This window comes from Delphinapterus leucas, chromosome 21, assembly GCF_059928025.1.
Source record: "Delphinapterus leucas isolate spDelLeu-1000000601 "Yukka" chromosome 21, BTC_Dleu_Yukka2, whole genome shotgun sequence".
Lineage (NCBI taxonomy): Eukaryota > Metazoa > Chordata > Mammalia > Artiodactyla > Monodontidae > Delphinapterus > Delphinapterus leucas.
Window position 1 is genome coordinate 4,659,817 of NC_143149.1, and position 19,856 is coordinate 4,679,672.

At 41.7% G+C, this 19,856-nt stretch overlaps 1 long non-coding RNA gene across 1 annotated transcript in view; it reads right to left on the minus strand.

Moving 5' to 3' along the window:
• LOC149744415 (uncharacterized) overlaps window positions 1–19,856 on the minus strand; it is a 302,003-nt gene that overhangs the window by 260,239 nt on the left and 21,908 nt on the right. The gene's annotated exons all lie outside the window — the stretch shown is intronic.

Here is a 19,856-nt window from a genome sequence, read left to right on the forward strand (position 1 = left end):
TCACCAAAAAAGGATTTTGCCCATATACGTTCCAGACATCTTTTTTTTTTTTTTTTTTTTTTTTGCGGTACGTGGACCTCTCACTGTTGTGGCCTCTCCCGTTGCGGAGCACAGGCTCCGGACACGCAGGCTCAGCAGCCATGGCTCACGGGCCCAGCCACTCCGCGGCATGTGGGATCTTCCCGGACCGGGGCACGAACCCCTGTCCCCTGCATCGGCAGGCGGACCCCCAACCACTGCGCCACCAGGGAAGCTCCAGACATCTTTGATTTTTCTCACCACTTTCAATTTTAAAAAAAAATTATTGTTCCCACTTTTTTTTGTTGTTGTTGTCATCATATCTATGTTCTTACTAGCACTTAATTCACTATAGTAAATCCCTTTCTGCTTAAAATAGACAGACTGGTGTCTGTTCACCAACCCAAAACAAAATTTCTCTCACTCTGCTTTTTATTCTTTCTACATCTTGGCTTTAGAGTTTTTCCGAGTTCCTCTCAGCCCTCTCACTCTTCCAGTACATTCTATCTCAGCCTTAGAAAAATAATAGAGTGTAAAATACAGAATGCCCTGCTCTTGTGGTCAAATAACGAGTTCAAACTTCGGGCTTCTGCTCATAAGCTACACAACCCTGAGGGCTCTCATTCAAGTTCTAACTCAAGAAAGAGATTTACAGCATTTGCCTTGGACCTGGGATGCAGCGACCAGGACCCCAGACCCAGGTCAGGGGATGCAGATGTGCCGTAGGTTACATCCCCTGTCTGTGGATGCATTCCGCTGCGCCGGGCAGGGGACAAGCAACGCTTTCATATCAAAGGTGAAAAGGGGACACATGAATAAAGAGAAAGAGTGGTGACTCCTTCAGCATAAGGGCAGGGATTAGCACCTGTACCATCTCCTAAGAGATGTGCTGGATTCCACACCTTCAACAGTGAGGACGGGGCCAAGACTCCTAACCCTGAAGCAGCCATAACTCACTGCAAAGTCCAATCAGATGGCCTGTATCTCAGGAAGGAAGTAGAACAGAAAAACCCAGCAACATAGTCAAGCAAATACAAGCAACAGCCTCCTTGACTATTTCCAGAAGGAAAGTCTAAGGATGCAAATAGAACAACAAAAGCCTTCCAAATAAAGAATTCCACAAGCCACCATTACCTAGTTGTAGCAATTCTTGATCCCAGAATCCTGATTAATCCTTTTATTCACTCAGGGTAGATGAATTAGAGAATTAGTACCAGGCATAATATATGCCAGGCTGAAGACACTGAGTGAATAACACAGAGTGTCCATCTTCCCGAAGTTTCCATTCCCATGAGGAAGAGCAACCATAAACAGGGAAGGAAGAAAATAATATTTTCCCATAAATGCTAAAAATGTACCAGGTAAAGAAACAGGGCGTGGGTTAAGTAGGTTGGTCAAGGAAAATGCTTTTGTAAAGTTAACATCTGAACAGAGATTGGAATGTGTGGAAGAACAGATCGTCCAAAGGTCTGAGGGAAGAGTGGTCCGTGTTTGGGGGTGGAAATGAGCTTAGTACGTTCGAAAAAAACAGAAGAAGGCAATTGGGGTTGAAGTGCAGAGAGAGAGGGAGAGAGTGGTAGGACGAGGGACCCTAGAGAAGTAGTTTCCAATCTAGGTGAATGTTGGCACCTCCCAGGAGCCGTCAAATGCCAAGTATCCAGCTCAGGTAGGATTCTTCAACTTTACAGGCAATTCTCAACGTGCGGTCAAGATTGAAAATCTAGAGCTTTCCTGCCCAAAAAGGATTTTCGTCCAAGTGTGATGGGAAGTCAGAGGAAGTTGTTTTTGTTTTGTTTATTCTGTTCTTTTAATGGTGGGGTGTCGTTATCTAATTTATATTTGTAAAAAAACAAACAAAAACAATGTTATTTGCAGGAGGGATGGTAGATTGTATGAACAGATCAAAACAGTGCCTGTGTGGAAGCAGAGATGCCCGTGAGTGGGCCGCTGTGGCCGCACTGGGGAACAAAGGAGCACCAAGAAGTGGGAGAAGTACTTGCATTTGGAAGGTTTTATTAAGAGCCAATAGGATTTGCTGATGTAGGTTTGAGGAAAGAAAATCCAGGATGAATCCCAGGTTTCTAGTCTGAGCAACTGGAGGAAGGTGGCGTCACAGAATCAGGTTTCAGGATCTTCCAAACTTTGAGCTAGATGAATTCTGAGCCTGAGACCAAACAAAAAATGTTTCCAACTCATTGTGCTTCAAACGCAATGCCTAAGCATACGTAGACATAATTCACACTGCTTTTCCTCCCTCTGCCTGCCGGTAAAGGTCCTGAGACCCAGAGCAGACGTGGTATTTCTCTCTGTGATCAGTACTCTTGTATGACAAAGAAGATTTGCACGTTTCTTAGGTTTTTTGTAGGGAAGGGCTGGAATTTGCTGCAGGTAATGTCAGAGAGATTCTGAACTGCGTGTATTACATTTTCTGGAGCAGAGAATTTGCGCTGAGAGGGTGGCCTCGTGGTAAACTATTTTTTGATAATCTCTGCCTATGGCATCATCCCGATAGGTCCTCTTGTGTAAATCTTGTTGGAGGCCAACTCATGGGCTATCTCTACAACTTTGGTTTTGCTTTCTTGGTAAGATGGAGGCTTTATTGAGGAGATAAAGTAACATATCAAATGAACAAGGAAGCAGAATTCCTCAACAAAGAGACTTTAAGTGGATGATTTTCTAATGTTAGTTAATCTCCCTTCAGGCAGATATCTGTGATATGGAGAAAGGTATTTATTTGGCATACGTTGCTTAAGAGCAATGAGTCACACTACAGAAATAAGTGCTAAAGTCTCTACCAGAGAACGTACATAGGCATGTAAGTAGTAGCTAGCCCCAAACTAGGGGCTCGCACAATGCAATTAATTAATACTACAGTGGGTAAATAAATTGTAGAACCGTGTGTTACACACCAATGAAAAAGAAAAAACTATGATTCCATGCAACAATGTAAATGACTATCACAGGCATGGTGTTGGGGGGAAAAGAAAAAAAAAAGCCAGACATAAAAGGATACAAACTATGTTTTCATTTACATAAAGTTCAAGAAGAGGCAAGCTATTCTACAGTGATAGAGGTCACATTGGGGCTTATTTTTGAAGGGGATGGAAAATGGCTAAGTACAGCTGTTGGAAATGTTCTATACCTTGATCTAGGTGGTGGTAACATGGAAGCATTTCTATATGTAAAAATCCATCAAGTTATACACCTAATATTTGTGCACTTACACTATAAACACAAGATGTACTTAAATATCCTCTATAGAAATACATAGATAGCACCTGAGCAATCACTTGCTTATGTTCATGCAGGCAGCCCCAGAAAACCTGGGGACGTGGACCGCACATCAGATGTGCAGGCCTGGGCACGGCGTTTGCTCCAGCATATGAGGTCAGACCAAAAACAAATGCACCCAGTGTGCTGCACCACCCTTCACACAAGACTGTTATCAGTCTCCAGGTAAAGGTATTTAAAACTGAGTAATTCCAAATATGCTATTCTTGGACCGTTAGGTTCTTAGTATAAAGTGTACAAGATCACATTCCTGTTGCCAAGGAAGAAAATTTCTCTTTCTGAAGTGTAGATATTCCCAGTGCCAATACCTTTAGCCAATCTGTGCTCCTTTGTCAAGTGCAAGGGAGTCGCTTATTTATTGGAAGTTACTTTTGACTGTGATACCAAGAGCCCAGGAGGAAGTTGCAATGCTACAAAAGTCAGCTGTTACTAAAACAACCTGGAACTGAGCTCAGTCAGTGGCTACACCTTATACAAACAGCAGAGGACTTCCTTGGCAGTTAAGATGCTGCCAGGGAAACAGACTGACAACGTGTTTTCTCCTAACTCCTGCACATCCATATGGCACCAATAGCCCCAAGTGGTGGTCCACTTGGGTGGTCCAATAGAGGCCCTTCATAGCTGGACCTAGAAACCCTTAGGCCTTGGTGGATTTGTGACTCAGGAAAACTGGGGCTAGAATTTGTTCATAGGGTTTCATTTTAATATGCTTTTCCCTAAAACTGTTCATCGCCAAGTCTCCTCATTTTCCCTGTGTGAAAGGAGATGCCACGGCTCAGGAGACTTAAACACAAAGTGTGGGACCCGTACCTGCTTCCTCTGTAACAGGAGATGGACTCTGCTACACTCAGGTTCTCAGAGGCTACTGGATTGGGAGCCCCAGTGATTATGCCAGGAATCACCTTCTGAAGCCAATTCTCTTTCCAGAGTACGCTGCTTGAGAAACAGCATAATTTGAAAAATATGATCACTTTTAAACCTAGTTGTGTTATCTTAGTCTTAATATAAAGATGACTTGTAAAACATCTGTGCTTCATATGGACAAAGCCAGGGAAAATATTCAGCTAGGAGCTACATTCGTTTCACATCTGCAACTAAAGTGCTCTGCTATTATGCTCTCTCTTGGGAAGAATCCATCCATACGGCCACACGGGAGAGTTAAATAAAATAAGTTGCATAGCTACAGATACAGATAGAGTGTAATTCATATGCATCAAAGAGAGTAAATAAATTGAAAATAATTATAATGGTCACGAGTAACCAAGCTCTCATTAGAAGGAAAACTACTTATAAAGCCAGGGCCAGGAAGTTCTGGCTCCATGTACAGACTTTCCTGACAATATCTCATCAGAGACATACGTGAACAACCAAATCCAAGGATCTACACAATACTATTTAGGCCCGGGAGTTACATTCAAGCTATTTAATTTGGGTGCATCGGCCCTAGTTAATCAGAATGAATACCTGTTCAGAAGAGACAGCAGCTGTTGTGAGAGAACTGTGTGCCCAGCCTGCCCAAACATCTACCTTGCCTTTCATGATGATAAAAGAATCCCCTGAAAAAGATGGAGTTCATGCCCAGAAGTGAGAACTGTCCGCAATTAGCATATGTAGTTCTACATAACAAACCATGAAGCCTGAACAGTGGGTTCAAAGGCACGTAGGCTGACTCCAGGCTGTGTTGTCTTAGGCATTCTGCTGTGCTTCTGATACACCAGGACACCAGGAATAAGTATATGGGTCCCCTTATTAATAAGCTTCGCCTTTGCTTGCAGTTGCTCAAAGTATATTTTTTAAGCATGAATCGAAATCAACAAATACGCATGAAAGGTTGCTCTCCTAATTAGGCTCCGCGTATGACTGTGCGGTTCTTCAGATCTGTATTTCCAGCCTGAGTCCTGCATGTCTTTAATTTCTCAAAGGGACTGCATTCTTCCGGGTAGAATGACGGGAGGCTTGGGCTTTTAAAAATCACTCCGGGGCTTCCCTGGCGGTGCAGTTGTTGAGGGTCCGCCTGCCGATGCAAGGGACACGGGTTCGTGCCCCGGTCCGGGAAGATCCCACATGCCGCGGAGCGGCTGGGCCCGTGAGCCATGGCCGCTGAGCCTGCGCGTCCGGAGCCTGTGCTCCGCAACGGGAGAGGCCACAGCAGTGAGAGGCCCGCGTACGGCAAAAAAAAAAAAAAAAATCACTCCGATAGGAAGCGTCACCTACTACTCTTCCACTGGGCAGACTCAAGTGTGTCATGACACTTCCTATTTGTCACCATTAGACAATCTCTTCCATTCTGGGAATAGATACCATTTAATTATTTCATGCCCAACATCATATATGTCACGCCTACATTCATGGAATGAGTTTTTAAGGTCATCTGTTCCGTTCCCAAGTCTTCTGAAATTACTACATTTACTTCCTGTCAGATAAATGAGAATGTTTATCACCAACAGACCAAAGAGGGTAATTTCTATTCTAATATCTAATACCTAATAACCCTCATTGTCAAGAAATGTCTTGCGTTTAAATAACCTAATCCTTTAGGCTTCATCTTAACTGGATTTTATTTCAATTTATCCTCAATAGTTACTGACCTTGAAATGTCACCAAACCTGTTAAAAGAGATGAAGCACTTTGGAAGACGGAATGAAATTTTATAGCGACCTAGAATAAATTAGTGAAGTAATGAGAACTTAAAAAAAGTTTAAGGCTGAACAAGTTATATACATATGAGATTATAACCTGACAGAACATAGATCACAGTGTTACAAATCCATATCTTTGTATTTAAAAAATATAAGCAAAAACAGGGGAGAAAGGATCCTTTATGCCCCTCAGAGCCCTATTTTACCACTACTGCAGGTCTTACAACTAAGAGTGGCCTAGAAAATGTGACTAGTTCAGATAATAGTATTATGATGATTGGAAGGTTAGTAATACATAGGCACTTCTAAGACTAATGAATGCTCCCTGAAAATGATCATTTGTATAAAGGTCAAATAACTATTTAAGATAATTTAGTATTTGCCCCCAAAGAAAATTTTCTTTTGTTTCTCTTTCCAAACAACTAAGTAATGAAATGATTGTGTATATTTTGTGTTAAAATTTTAGATGGAGATTGTCTTTTCTTAGGTTGTAATCTTGGTGATTACTATCTTTTCTAGGAAGAATCTGTGTTTTTTCTTAACCTAAACTACATACTTAGCTAGAGGCTTCTAACCCATAAATAAGTAACCCATCATTAACTAACCCGTGTTTGGTTAGAATTCATTGAGTTCACCTCAGATATTATTTAAGTAATTCAAAATGCTTTGTAAAACACCACCATTGAGCTCTTACGGTTGGTAATAGCATTGTTTCTCTTGCATTTTCTCAATAACTATGCAGTTACCTTTAGTCTCTATGTTTATATGTATCACAGCCCTTATAATTAAGTTTGGGTGGCGGTAGGGGAATATGGCACCACTCTTGGTCAAGTTTAACAGACTCGTAGAGGTGGAAGGAATTTTAGTGATTCAGTGATAGGTGTGAGAGTTGTGATAGGCAGGACCAAGTCAGTTGCTATGGCTTAGGTTTATTTCACATAATCTTGCAAAGGTTTATTTATGTCTAAACCAGATCCACCTTTCTGTGAGCAAAATCCGCTTCCTCTTGATCTGTCTTCAGATCGAGGACGTGGAAACTTTGTCCTTTGCTGTTCAGGAATTGTTTTTCATGTACTTGAGTACCATTTAGGTAACCTTCCTCAAATCAAAGCCATTTCTGTTCTCTGCATTCCAATGCCCATGTTAGGAGCTAAGTAATTCTTTCACTTGATCACCTTCCAAATCGCTCTCCTCTGCTAAATTCTCTGCTAAATGTGAAACGCTTTAACTCAAAGGAAATCAACTAGAGAATTCTTAATCTAATCTATTTAACATATTCTAAACATAACCATTTCTTTTGCTGGTGGTTTAAGTGGAAAAGAGTACACACACGTGTGTTATGTTTGTGCATTTTGAGTCCTGGTTGTTTATGTGATCGCAATCAGATATTATTATATAATATGATCCAATACAACATAACATTATACTTTGGAGGCAATATCGTTTACCATAAAAGGATGTGGTTTCTTTTTTTTTTTTTTTTTTTGCAGTACGCAGGCCTCCCACTGTGTGGCCTCTCCCGCTGCAGAGCACAGACTCCGGACGCGCAGGCTCAGCGGCCATGGCTCACGGACCCAGCCTCTCCGCGGCATGTGGGATCTTCCCGGACCGGGGCACGAACCCGTGTCCCCTGCATCGGAAGGCGGACCCTCAACCACTGCGCCACCAGGGAAGCCCCAGGATGTGGTTTCTGTAGGCAGACATTATGAATTTGTATTCTGGCTGTACCATTTACAAGCTATAAGAATTTGGATAAGGTGTTTAACCTCTCTGGTTAAACTCACAGCTCACCTATACAGTGTTAATAATAATATTAATTGTAATATAATGTTATAATGATAGCGTTAAGAGGATTCAATAAATTAACACATGAAATATTTAGAATAGTGCTGGAATCATAGTAAGTACATAATAAATGGTAGCTGTCCGTCATCATGGTCATTTTTGTGTAAAGAAGGTAACATATTGATATATTTAGGCATCATCGGTATCACAGCTCCTAGCACATTCCCTAATTGGAAACCAGAATTCACACCCCCTTCAGGACAAATTAAAAACAACACCACAGATCCCTTCTCTTGCAGAAGGTCTGACTCTACAACCTGTCCGTTCATCGAAACATCAAATTTACTTGAGTAATTTTACCATTCCCCTTTTTTCCCCAGTAGTTTCACAATATAACATAGGGATTATATAAATATCCATTATCATTTCAAGTGTTTTAAAAAATTCACTAACTCAGGGGATCGCCATCCCTCTCCTATTTTCAAAAGAAATAATTCACACAAAGTGAAGAACCCAAGTCACGGAGAATTAGTTTCCCTTACACTTTTCCCACCCGGCCTATCAACTTCTTGTTGTAAAGAAGGGATGCTTGCTATCACTGAAGGGCTTTGAGGCAACCTGGTGACTTTGGTAAAATTAATTTTCTAAGTCAAATAATGAAACCTCTATCACCAAGTAGCAGTAATTTTCAGTTTTTCATTTGTCTACACTTTGAGGTACAAAAGCATGTAACAAAATTATTTTTAAGGTATTCAGAATGAAAAGAAAAAAAGAGGGTTAGTCTAAAACTTAACAGCTGTCCACAGTTTAAATCTGAAAGAGGTGCAGTGCATGTTTTAAATCTTCGTAAATTTAAACTTTGTGTAAAGGTCTTTGTTTTCTCCTTGCTGTTTCTCACTTTTGTCCTCGTGATTTCTAGGACCCGAAGGCCTGCCCCTTCATGCTCTGCGGAGTTACTTCAACTGCTACTATAGGCTCCATTCAGCCCTGGGATTGGGGTATAGAAAATGGCACCTATCAAATTTAAGGGATGGATTTCTTCACTTTGTATTTGAAGTATTAGTGGGGTTTTAAAATATGTATTTTGGAGAAATTACAATGAATATATAATCCTGATATCAATTCTAAAAATCTTTTCAGTTTAAATTCTCTCTTTTTTTTTTTTTTGAAAAGGGAAAAGAAGGGGTAAGAAATAAAGGAAGGAAATGTTTAAAGATCGCTCTCGGAAAGGAACAGGGACGAGAAGGGGGAGAAACAAGAATCTGAATGAGAGAACGAAGATTGTGCCAGCGGCGCCAAGCGATGCAGGAAAGGGAGGAAAGAGCGTAGCAGCCGGAGGGCAAGGGGGCCGGGCCGGCAGGGTGCGGGATGGGAACCTGGGTCTGAGGCAAAGAGTCCGAATAATCGGTGTTCGGTTATGGGGGGAAGCGCTGAACGCCGGGGAGTCCCGGACCAAAGAAAAGCCTGTTTCTCAAGCCTCAGGGTCCCACTCCTGCTGAGACTGCACCGGCCTAGTATCGATTGTGGTTCGCCACGGATTCAAGATACCACTCTGAATTCTCTTCTAAATAATACAAAAAGATTAGAAATTGTAATGACACATTCATTGGTTTATTTTCGACCTCTCAGAAAGTTAGAAACAAGTGCTGAACTTAGATCCATATCATTAAAAGTGTTTCTTAAGAATTTCTGCAATTAGAATCAAAAGGGAAATAAACCACCCAACCCGAATGATATACTCTGTGGTGGTTAATTTTATGTGCCAACTTGATTGGCCTAAGGGATGCCCAGATGCTGGTAGAACATTATTTCTGGATGTGTCTGTGAGGGTGTGTCTGGGAGAGGCTGCCATTTGATTCAGGAGGCCCTCGACTATGTGGGTGGTATCGTCCAATCCCTTGAGGGCCCAAATGGAACACAGAGGCTGGGGAGGAGCAAACTCTCTTCTTGAGCTGGGACGTCCGTGTTTTCCTGCCTCTGACCTCAGAGCTCCCGGTTTTCAGGCCTCAGATCCAGACTAGGTTCCACCATTGGCTTCTCTCATTCTCCAGCCTGCAGACAAGAGACTGTGGGAGTCCTCAGCCCTCCACAGCCATATGAGCCAATTCCTACCATAAGTCCCATCTCATATCTACCTATTTATCTGTACCCTATTAGTTCTGTTGCTCTGGAGCACCCTGCCTAATACATATGCATTGGAAGTTTGCTTTACTATGCTTATCTGTGTTTTGGTTACTCACTTACTCCCCCTGCAAGATTTTCTCTAAACACGCTTTAAAAACACAGTAAGAAAAAGAGTCTTTACTGAATAATTTCTCTACACATACATTCACTTTTTGTGTGTGTTTAAATTAGAGATGGCAGCTCCCAGAAGAAGGTTCCATCTAGAGATAAAAGGTGAGTTTTTCCAATCAGAAGCCACAGGATAGAACAAAATTAATTAATTTTAAAGAAAAAGAAAACTATTTTATTTCAATCTCAGTTAATGTATTTGACAGCTAATATATAGCTGTATACATTAATATACAGCATAACTATATATTACATTAATATATAGCACAACTCTATTCTTCCCAGTAATGGATATACCCTAGTGTTGTTTGCTTAAGATCAAGTTATCTATAGAGCATTCACTAAGTGAAACATTGCCCTAAGTTATAACAAAAGTCTGTTTTTTTGAAGATATTAAAAAGTAACAGAGGGGCTTCCCTGGTGGCGCAGTGGTTGAGAATCTGCCTGCCGATGCATGGGACGCGGGTTCGAGCCCTGTTCTGGGAAGATCCCACATGCCTCGGAGTGGCTGGGCCCGTGAGCCATGGCCGCTGAGCCTGTGCGTCCGGAGCCTGTGCTCCACAGTGGGAGAGGCCGCGACAGTGAGAGGCCCACGCACCGCGATGAAGAGTGGCCCCCGCTTGCCACAACTAGAGAAAGCCCGCGCACAGAAACAAAGACCCAACACAGCCAAAAATAAATAAATAAATTTATAAAAAAAAAAAAAAGTAATAGAGACTTCCCTGGTGGTGCAGTGGTTAAGAATCTGCCTGCCAATGCAGGAGACACGGGTTCGAGCCCTGGTCTGGGAAGATCCCACATGCCGCACAGTAGCTAAGCCCACGCACCACAACTACTGAAGCCTGTGCGCCTAGAGCCCGTGCTCCACAACAAGAGAAGCCACCGCAATGTGAAGCCCGCGCGCCGCAACTAGAGGAAGCCCGGGCACAGCGATGAAGACCCAACGCAGCCAAAAATAAATAAATTTATTTTTTTTAAAGTAATAAAGATTAAGTCCATAGTTCCATATAGTTATACACAGAAATGCCTGAAGATGCTGAAATAATCTAATTTTTTTGAGGTCTTTTTCTTCCTGAAGATGCCATGATTAACCACACATATAAAAAGTCAAGGCAACGCTTTAAGATCCTTCCCCTGGAAACATCTGGTATTGAGGGAGGGACGTGTCTGATATTTCACCTACCTACAGACAGAACGATTCTGGAATCAGGCTAATTACCACCTTTGCTGTTTTAGCCTTCACGGAGCAACGGACTTTTCCTCTCAGAGAGATGAGGGAAGCCAGGCAGCTATATGCAGATTGACCCTGCACACAAATAATCTGAAGATTGACAAGCTTCATTCTCTTTAACTATTTCGTTTTGTTTCATAGAAAGAAAATGAAATGACCACACAATTCTCTGGCTTTATTTTGGCAAACGCTATCATTGAAAGTGTAGGACCAATCAATGACACCTCTGGTTGAAATTTATTTCTAAGGAATATCCCAAAGGAGTGATTTCTGAGGAATAATATGCAGCCTTCACTTGACTTTATCACAGCTGGATACGAAGTGAAATTCCCGGCTGGAATTTAACCACCCAGAACCAAGCGCCAGATGGCTTATCTGTACCTCAGCCCGACAGCTGTGTCCTGATATGCACAGCTGGTCTTCACATTTGAATGGCAATATTTAAATGATAACACTATGTGATGTAGAAAAATGTGTTTGGGTGGCTCGGGTCTTGAAAACTAGATTGCACAGTTGCTCTTAAAAGTAAATGCACAGCCTCAACGGCTCATTCACATTCCTTCTATTTGTGTTGATGGGTCTTGGCTGGAGATAAGAGTTTAGTGCCACGTGGAAGCATTCCAGTGCCGTTCATATTGTGCTATCTGCCCGCCATGGCTCCCCTGGGTACTCACCATGTTAGATTTTCCTTCACAGAAAAATAAGCACAGCATAGTTTTCATTGCAAAGCTGGAGACTTTTAAAATTTTGTGATAATTAATAGATATTGCATTCTGCCAAGACAGAATTCAAAGGTACCCGGTAGAAAGCAGCTGCTATAGAAATTCTTCAACAGTGTGGGGATGTTATTATGCATTTCCCAGTTGAGTCACAAATATCGTCAGATGAGCAAACATACCAAAATTCATACCAAAATTCAGCACTTAAAAAAAAAACTATGAGAGGCAACTGTCAAAGAAAATATATTTGAATACATTTCGGACACGAATGAAAAATTTGACCTATTTCAAATGAGAGATGGATGAACGATTGTGCAAGGCTTTAACCAATAAAATATATAGTGACAAGTGTTCTATGTTCACGCTTTGACAGAGGTTCCCTGTGCTGCTGCTTGAAATTTGATGGGCGAGGACTCAAGGGAAACTTACCTTTAATATATATCCAAAGTCATTGTGGATATAAGGGAGAAAACATTATGTTTATAGTAAGGAGACCTGGATATATTATCTCCATGCTACTTTTAGTTACAATGAGTTTGGTCATGTCAGTTTCCTGCTATAAACTTCAATCCCTTCACCTGCACAACAGGAGCCGCGGATGAGGGGACGTGTGTGTGCCTATGTCTAAAAACGGTGATGAAACACAAGGCAATGTGACCGGGACTGCTGTGTGGTTCCCCAGGGAACTCCACCCATAGGACTCCTGTCCCTAGCCAGGGCTCTGAGTCAACTGCAAGATAGAATCCAGGAGGGGCAAAGAGCGGCCTGATGGTCACTTTCACAATAAACCAAGAGGATATCTCTTTACCGCGAGTCAAACGGGCTTCATCCCATGAAACCCAGAGGCGGACCAACTTCCCCGGACGGGACCACAAAGCACAGGGCAGGACAAGCAGCCCATTCCTGGGAGCAGCTCAGGCTCCAGAGGAAAAGGTGAGTCTGCCCAGTTTAGTCTTCTCTGACTTATCACTCAAATAAGTCCCTCGGAGCACAGGCTGGAATGGCCATAAGTTCAGTGAACACCCTCAAGGAACAGGAAAAGGAATGTAAGCCGTTAGGAGAAAGGCTCCCCCCTGACTTTCCTAGCGGAACCTCCTCGGGGAAGGGAGCTGCAGTTTGCAGGAGAGTCTTGTGATGAAGGACTTTGATAAGCTCCCCCCTCAACTCCAGCGGACCACTCCTGTGAATACCCACTGAGGCCGCTGTGAGCAATGTGGGTTCTGCCCTCCTGAGACACGGCAACCTGTCAGAGCGTGACACTAATTAAATCAACTCCAAGGTCACTCTGTTCCCCAAGCCAAAAGTGTAGTCCTTCTCCCATTTCTCATCCTGAGTTGTGACTGGTCACATCACCCAGCGTAGTCAGCTACCCCCAGGCATCTTACACCACGTACCCAAACCATCAGCGAGTCTATAGGCTTTTCCTTCAAAACCCATCCAGAATCTCACCGCTTCCCATCACCGTCACCAGGACGATCCCATCCGGCAACCCCATCACCATCACGCTGCCTCATTTTCCTGCATGGCTTCCACGGCGCTTTAACATACGACGTATTTGTTCAGTGGCTTACATAAGTTCCATCAGAGTGGGAATTTCTCTGATTTGTTCACCACTGTATCTATACCATATAAAAATATCCCTGACACAGAATAAGCAACCAATAAATATTTTTGAAAAGAAGAAAGGGAAGAAGGAGAGGAGAGGGAAAAAGAGGGGAGAAGGAGGGAAGGAAGGATGGAAAGAAGGAAGGAAGGTGAATGACGAAGGGAGAGAGAGGGAGAAAAGAGGGAAGGAAAGAAGAGAAAAAAGGAGACAACAGCTGTTGAGGTTTCTAAGGTGAGTCCAGCCCAGATTGTAAATTTCCTCGTCCTTCATTTGAGGATGGAATCTGTCTTTGAAGCCTAGAATGTGATAGTCAGCATACGCGAAAAGGGCTGTTGCCGTGTATTACAACCTCCTTACTCTCCAGCCCTCTAGCCCTCGGCATCCACCAAAATGGGCCCTCTACCTTCACAAGACCTTCCAGTCACTCGAGACCTTCCACTCACCCAGTCTGGTGACTCTCCCTTAAACACACACACACACACACACACACACAGTGTTCAGTCTGAATGTTGCCATTGTCAGCAATACCAATAAATTTCCCATCAACCAAGTAGACTCCCTCCGCAGTAGTGGATGATTCTCCCTTTTTACATTATAATTCGGGTGCTTTAAGATGATACTAGAGAAAGGCAACGACCATGATTAATTAGGATTCAGCAACATCAGGCTGCTTGATGTCAAGTGGATCTGCTTCCAGGCTCCACAATCTGTTTCGTTCAATTATTGCCCATCTTTACGATACTTCCCATAATGACTCTTCTAATTTCCCTCACCAACTTCCAGTCACCATTTCAAACTTGCTGTAATCTTGGCAGGTGATTTTTACTACTCCCAGAGAATATCAAGATTATCAGACATTAAGTTCCCCATATTCCTTTAACCTCATATTCTCAAAAATAATGCTGTTTCTAGGGCTTCCCTGGTGGCGCAGTGGTTGAGAATCTGCCTGCCAATGCAGGGGACACGGGTTCGGGCCCTGGTCTGGGAAGATCCCACGTGCCGCGGAGCAACTAGCCCCGTGAGCCACAACTACTGAGCCTGCGCATCTGGAGCCTGTGCTCTGCAGCAAGAGAGGCCGCGATAGTGAGAGGCCCGCGCACCGCGATGAGGAGGGGCCCCCACTTGCCGCAACTAGAGAAAGCCCTCGCACAGAAACGAAGACCCAACACAGCCATAAATAAATAAATAAAATTTAAAAAAATAATAATAATGCTGTTTCTATCAAAGAGGGAGAATATGCCCCATTCCTTCCAACCTCCCTCTGAGCAGCGTAACCATCATTCTGATGGTGAACGAGGCTCCTTTGATCTTGAGACGTGAATACGATGGGCTCAAACCCCAATTTTATACCCTGATGAAGCCCAAAGTCCTTAAAAAAGTTTCTAGAAATTTCCAAAGGTCTTAAACTCTCAAGGTCACCTCAGTATCTGGCCTCTTTCTGTATGTGCTGCTCCTATTATGTACTACACTGACCCAGAAGTGACATCCAGCCACTTCCTTCAAAAAAAAAAAAAAAAAAAAGAAAAAGAAAGAACAAGAAAATGTTGTGAGTGTTGAATGAAGGCTTTTACTGGAAAGGTCAAGAGACACCATTCTAATCAATGAGAACGAAGTAGTTTTCTTCTGGGCATGTCTGGGAATCCCCCACCCCCTGGCTTGAACATGGATACGATGTCTGGAGCAACAGTAGCTGTCTTGTGACCATAAGGCAACAAGTAAGTTCTGACATTTCAGAGCTACTGAACCAATGCCAACCCCTTTTTACTTCTTGTTTTGTGCAACAAAGTAAATCCTTTTTGCTTTAAACCGTTACTAAGTTTTCTGTTATTTGATACTCAAAGCACTTAAAGCTGATACAAAATTTCAAAATCACAGTTATCATAACCCTAAACCTGTGAAGTTCAAGAGTTTAAAGATGTGTGATCTAAGCTTTTACAGTTAGAACCATCGGGTTTAGTAGCTTAGTAGTTTAGGGCACCTAAACTACTAAATGCCGTCAGGACCTTGGGATGCAATTAAAAGCTAGTTGGTTCACAGCTCCTTAATTCTGTGACCAGAAGATGATAAAGATGGTAGGAGGGTCAAAAAGCCCCTCTTCCTCAGAATGAGAGGTCATTTTCTCTCACTACCTGACTCCCTGAATTTGCCCCAAATTTGGAGACCTGCCTACTATCTCAATCTGTCCTGGCTCTTCAGAAACCTGTGTTAGTGACGGGCCTTGCCCACCCACCTGAGCCATGTAAGAGTCCTGAATTCCTAATACTGACCTTCACCCATGAGCTAGCATGATACTATTTTAATTTCTACAGTCTACCATATAAACTCAATGTACTACCTGACAGGTTAACTCAGAAACATTATTTATACATGAAGACTTACAATTTAAAAGACAGTAGAAAATGATCATTTTTGTTCAGTCATAAATGAATTTTATACCTCCACTACAAATTATGTTGTATGAGCAGTTAAAGGTTTTCTGGGGTGCTCAAAATATTCTATTTGTTGACATGAATGGTGATTACATGGGTGTTCATTTTATGCAAAATTCTTTAGGTTGTATCTTTATGCTTTATGTCCTTTGCTATATTTATATTTCATAATAAAAAGGGTTTAAATGGTGTAAAGAATATTATTGACATACGAAGAGGCTAAAGATATCTTTAAAAAGCAGGTTACACAACAGTTTGTGTACTGTCAAGATTTTTCACCAAACAGATATGTACCAAAATATTAATGCCTTATCTTCAGTCAGGGCTAGAGTACAGAGTACTGAGAGACTGTCAAACACCTATGTGTTTCTAAAAAATGACAGAATGAACACCAAGTCATATGTAAAATAATCCTCCCTTTTAAATTTTTATATGAGCCATTGGGAAATAACAGACTACTTAGATAGTTACACACAAGCTACATTTGTTCACATTAGAATATTTTTCCATTTAAATCATGATCACTGGATGAGTATTACTTTAAATGATGAGAGTAATCCTGTGAGTCATGGATTTTTTTCTTTTTGGAATTTTGCTTTTATTGTTAAATTTATCCATTAAAACCATTTGTGACACTAGTTAACGATATGAAGGTGATGTTTAAAGTGGTAGGAAGACATCCTGAAGTTTGTTCTGTTGTCCCCGCTTTATTATAATGAATCTCATTCATGAAGACATCATAACATTATAAACAACTGTCATAAAAGTAGATTCCACCATGTAAAACGGTCTACTATATCCTTGTTATGATAACTTTATTGTAGCAGTGACCAGTATTAAAATTACAAATTGAAAATATGTTGTATATAACTTATTTTGAAAAGAAATCACTTAAGACACAATTCTTCTACACAATCTTGGTCCTGTAAGCCACCAAGATGACTTTTAAAGGTTAAAAAGTCAAAAAAAAAAAAAAAAGTTTGTGATTTGAATCTCCTGTGATTTGCCAAATGGGTTCAAGGGCATGACCCAGAAAAAGTATTTCAGAAAGGAAGAACGCTTTCTTTTCTGATTTAGAGAATAATAACACTTATATCTGTATAATGACTCTAATTATACGAAAATCTACAATCAGGAAGAATCATCAAGTGTCCCAGGATTAGTGTAAAAATGGACATAAATGAGAAATGCAGTACCACGAGGTTCTTTTGTTAGCATCTATTATTACTTACACTCTGCAAAACTTACAAGAGCATATGCCAATCAAATAAATAACCTGTATTTAGATAACCCAGGTAGTAGTTCACTGGGGAGTTCTTGAAAAAAGAAATTATTAGTTCAATGCCAAGTCACGCTTACAGCTTCGAACAAGGAGGAAAACATGGGCATGTTTCTCAAATGGATTTCACAGAATCAGTGCAAAAGCCGGAGGGGACGGCTTAGTTTTTTAAGCCTCAGATTTGAAATACCTAGACTCCCTGCAACTACAGCATTAAATCCTCTGTGGAACCACAGTTTCAAATGCTATCAGGAGAGACTCAACTCTTCACACTTCCGAGACTGATAAATTGTTTTCTTTTTTTTTCTTTTTCTTTTTGCGGTACGCGGGCCTCTCACTGTCGCGGCCTCTCCCGTTGCGGAGCACAGGCTCCGGACGCGCAGGCTCAGCGGCCATGGCTCACGGGCCCAGCCGGTCCGCGGCATGTGGGATCTTCCCGGACCGGGGCACGAACCCGTGTCCCCTGCATGAGCAGGCGGACTCTCAACCACTGCGCCACCAGGGAAGCCCGAGGCTGATAAATTGAAAGCCGTGAAGTTTAGAGGAAATAGAGGGGAGGCTGCAGCCGCCTGAACTTCCCCCTCGCCCCACAGAGGAAGTTCTCTACCTGTAACACCGTTTAAGTTTCCATCTGAGGCTGTCTCCTTGGTGAGGCTGGAGGATGGTGTTTTTAAGACACTCCAGAAATCTCATAACCCTGCCATGGACCATCCTTGTAAACATTGAAACCACATTTTAGTCGAGGGAAAACATTATTTTTAATTCTCATTTAAGACAGTCGAGGAAGTTCTAAGTGCTTACTTAAAAATGCATTATAGGTATCCAGCCAACTCTTCACTAGTCCCGTGGAAAACTCTGAATCTCAAAATGATTTCTTTTTTGTTGCTTTGTGTATTTCTGCACCACCTCCTCCCTAACATCAATTGCTTGGCAGATGCCAATTAAACAATAGAATTTTATTGAATTTTCGTTGTACTTTACCATTCTCCCGCATCTCCTCATTCCCAAAACTGCATAAGATAAAGAATAACACTCTTATTTTCTCCATCTCACAGATGAAAAGTTTGCCTTGGGAAGATTTTATGAATTAACCACACTGATACGTTGTTGCCCTGTGTTTTAAGATCCAGACCTTGAGAATCCTCCCACAATATCGCTAGTTGTAAGTTCCATTTAGGAAAATAAGCTTTTGACCAAAGAAAACTGTGTAATGCATTCTGAATTTAAATAAAAATAATGTATATCTAACTATTTTGATTTATCAATAATGCTACATACTTCTGCTGTTATATATAATTAATGATTTAAAAGAATAAGTAATTGGAGAGGATGCTGTAAAACTGTGGACCATTTTCTTTTTTAAGGTCTCCTACCTAACTGATTAACAGATATCTCTTTTCACTTAGATTTACCTCAAAATAAAGCATAAGCATCCAGTTATACACAGGCGCAAACGAAAACCTGAGAGTAACATGAGGTGATTTCTAAGACTGAAACTCAAACTATGCTTCAACTGTGAGTCAAGGAAAAATTAATGCAGAAGAAACCCAAATATCCAGCCTAATTTAACATCTTTAAGCCACAGCTGCAGAGATGATTCTAAATTGAGACAAACTGAAGAGTGGATCTGCCGGGTATTGTGATAAATGTTAGAAAGCCACCAAATAAGTTAGATTCCTTTGAGATGGCACACTAATTATTTTAAATACAAATATCCTTGGGGAAGCTAACATATCACGATCTTTTCCCCAACACTCCCACTATCAAATAATTTAGCTGTTTTCCTCCAACCAATAGATGAACTGAACCTCTCTGATAGGAATTTTGATTTCAAGTAGGAAATTTGGACAAGAGTGGACTTGACAGGAGGTAACAAGTTCAGGCTCTTTTAGCCAGAAGAAATATACGTGCCCAACTAGAGAGAGCTATAGAGAGCAGCGGGCACGGAGGCCAGTTTTTCACATATTATGTAACACAATTATTTTTATTATTTTTTACTTATTTTTGCTTAAGACTTGACCTGGCTCCCGAGGTTGTATCAAGAAAACTAAGGCTCAGTGCAGGTGCTAATGAAAATTAATTGAAATTTCAGATTTCAGCTGGCATTAGTTTACCCTGATGACCCCAGCACAAAGGACTTGCTCCTCCTTCAAAATCCCACAGCAGAAGTTTATAACACTTCTCTTTAATTACACCTAACTTTTTTTTTTTTTTTTTTAATTTGGCTGCATTGGGTCTTCATTGCTGGGCTTTCTCTAATTGCAGCCAGCGGGGGCTTCTCTTGTTGTGGAGCACGGGCTCTAGGCGCACGGGCTCAGTAGTCGTGGTTCGCAGGCTCTAAAGTGCAGGCTCAGTAGTTGTGGCGCACGGGCTTAGTTGCTCCGCGGCATGTGGGATATTCCCGGACCAGGGCTCGAACCCGTGTCCCCTGCACTGGCAGGCGGATTCTTAACCACTGCAACACCAGGGAAGTCCCTACACCTAATTTTTTAATAGCACTTCCCTATCTTGGGATAATTCTTCTAGGCTATTTTACGCTATTTAAATTGTCTATTTAATTTCATAGC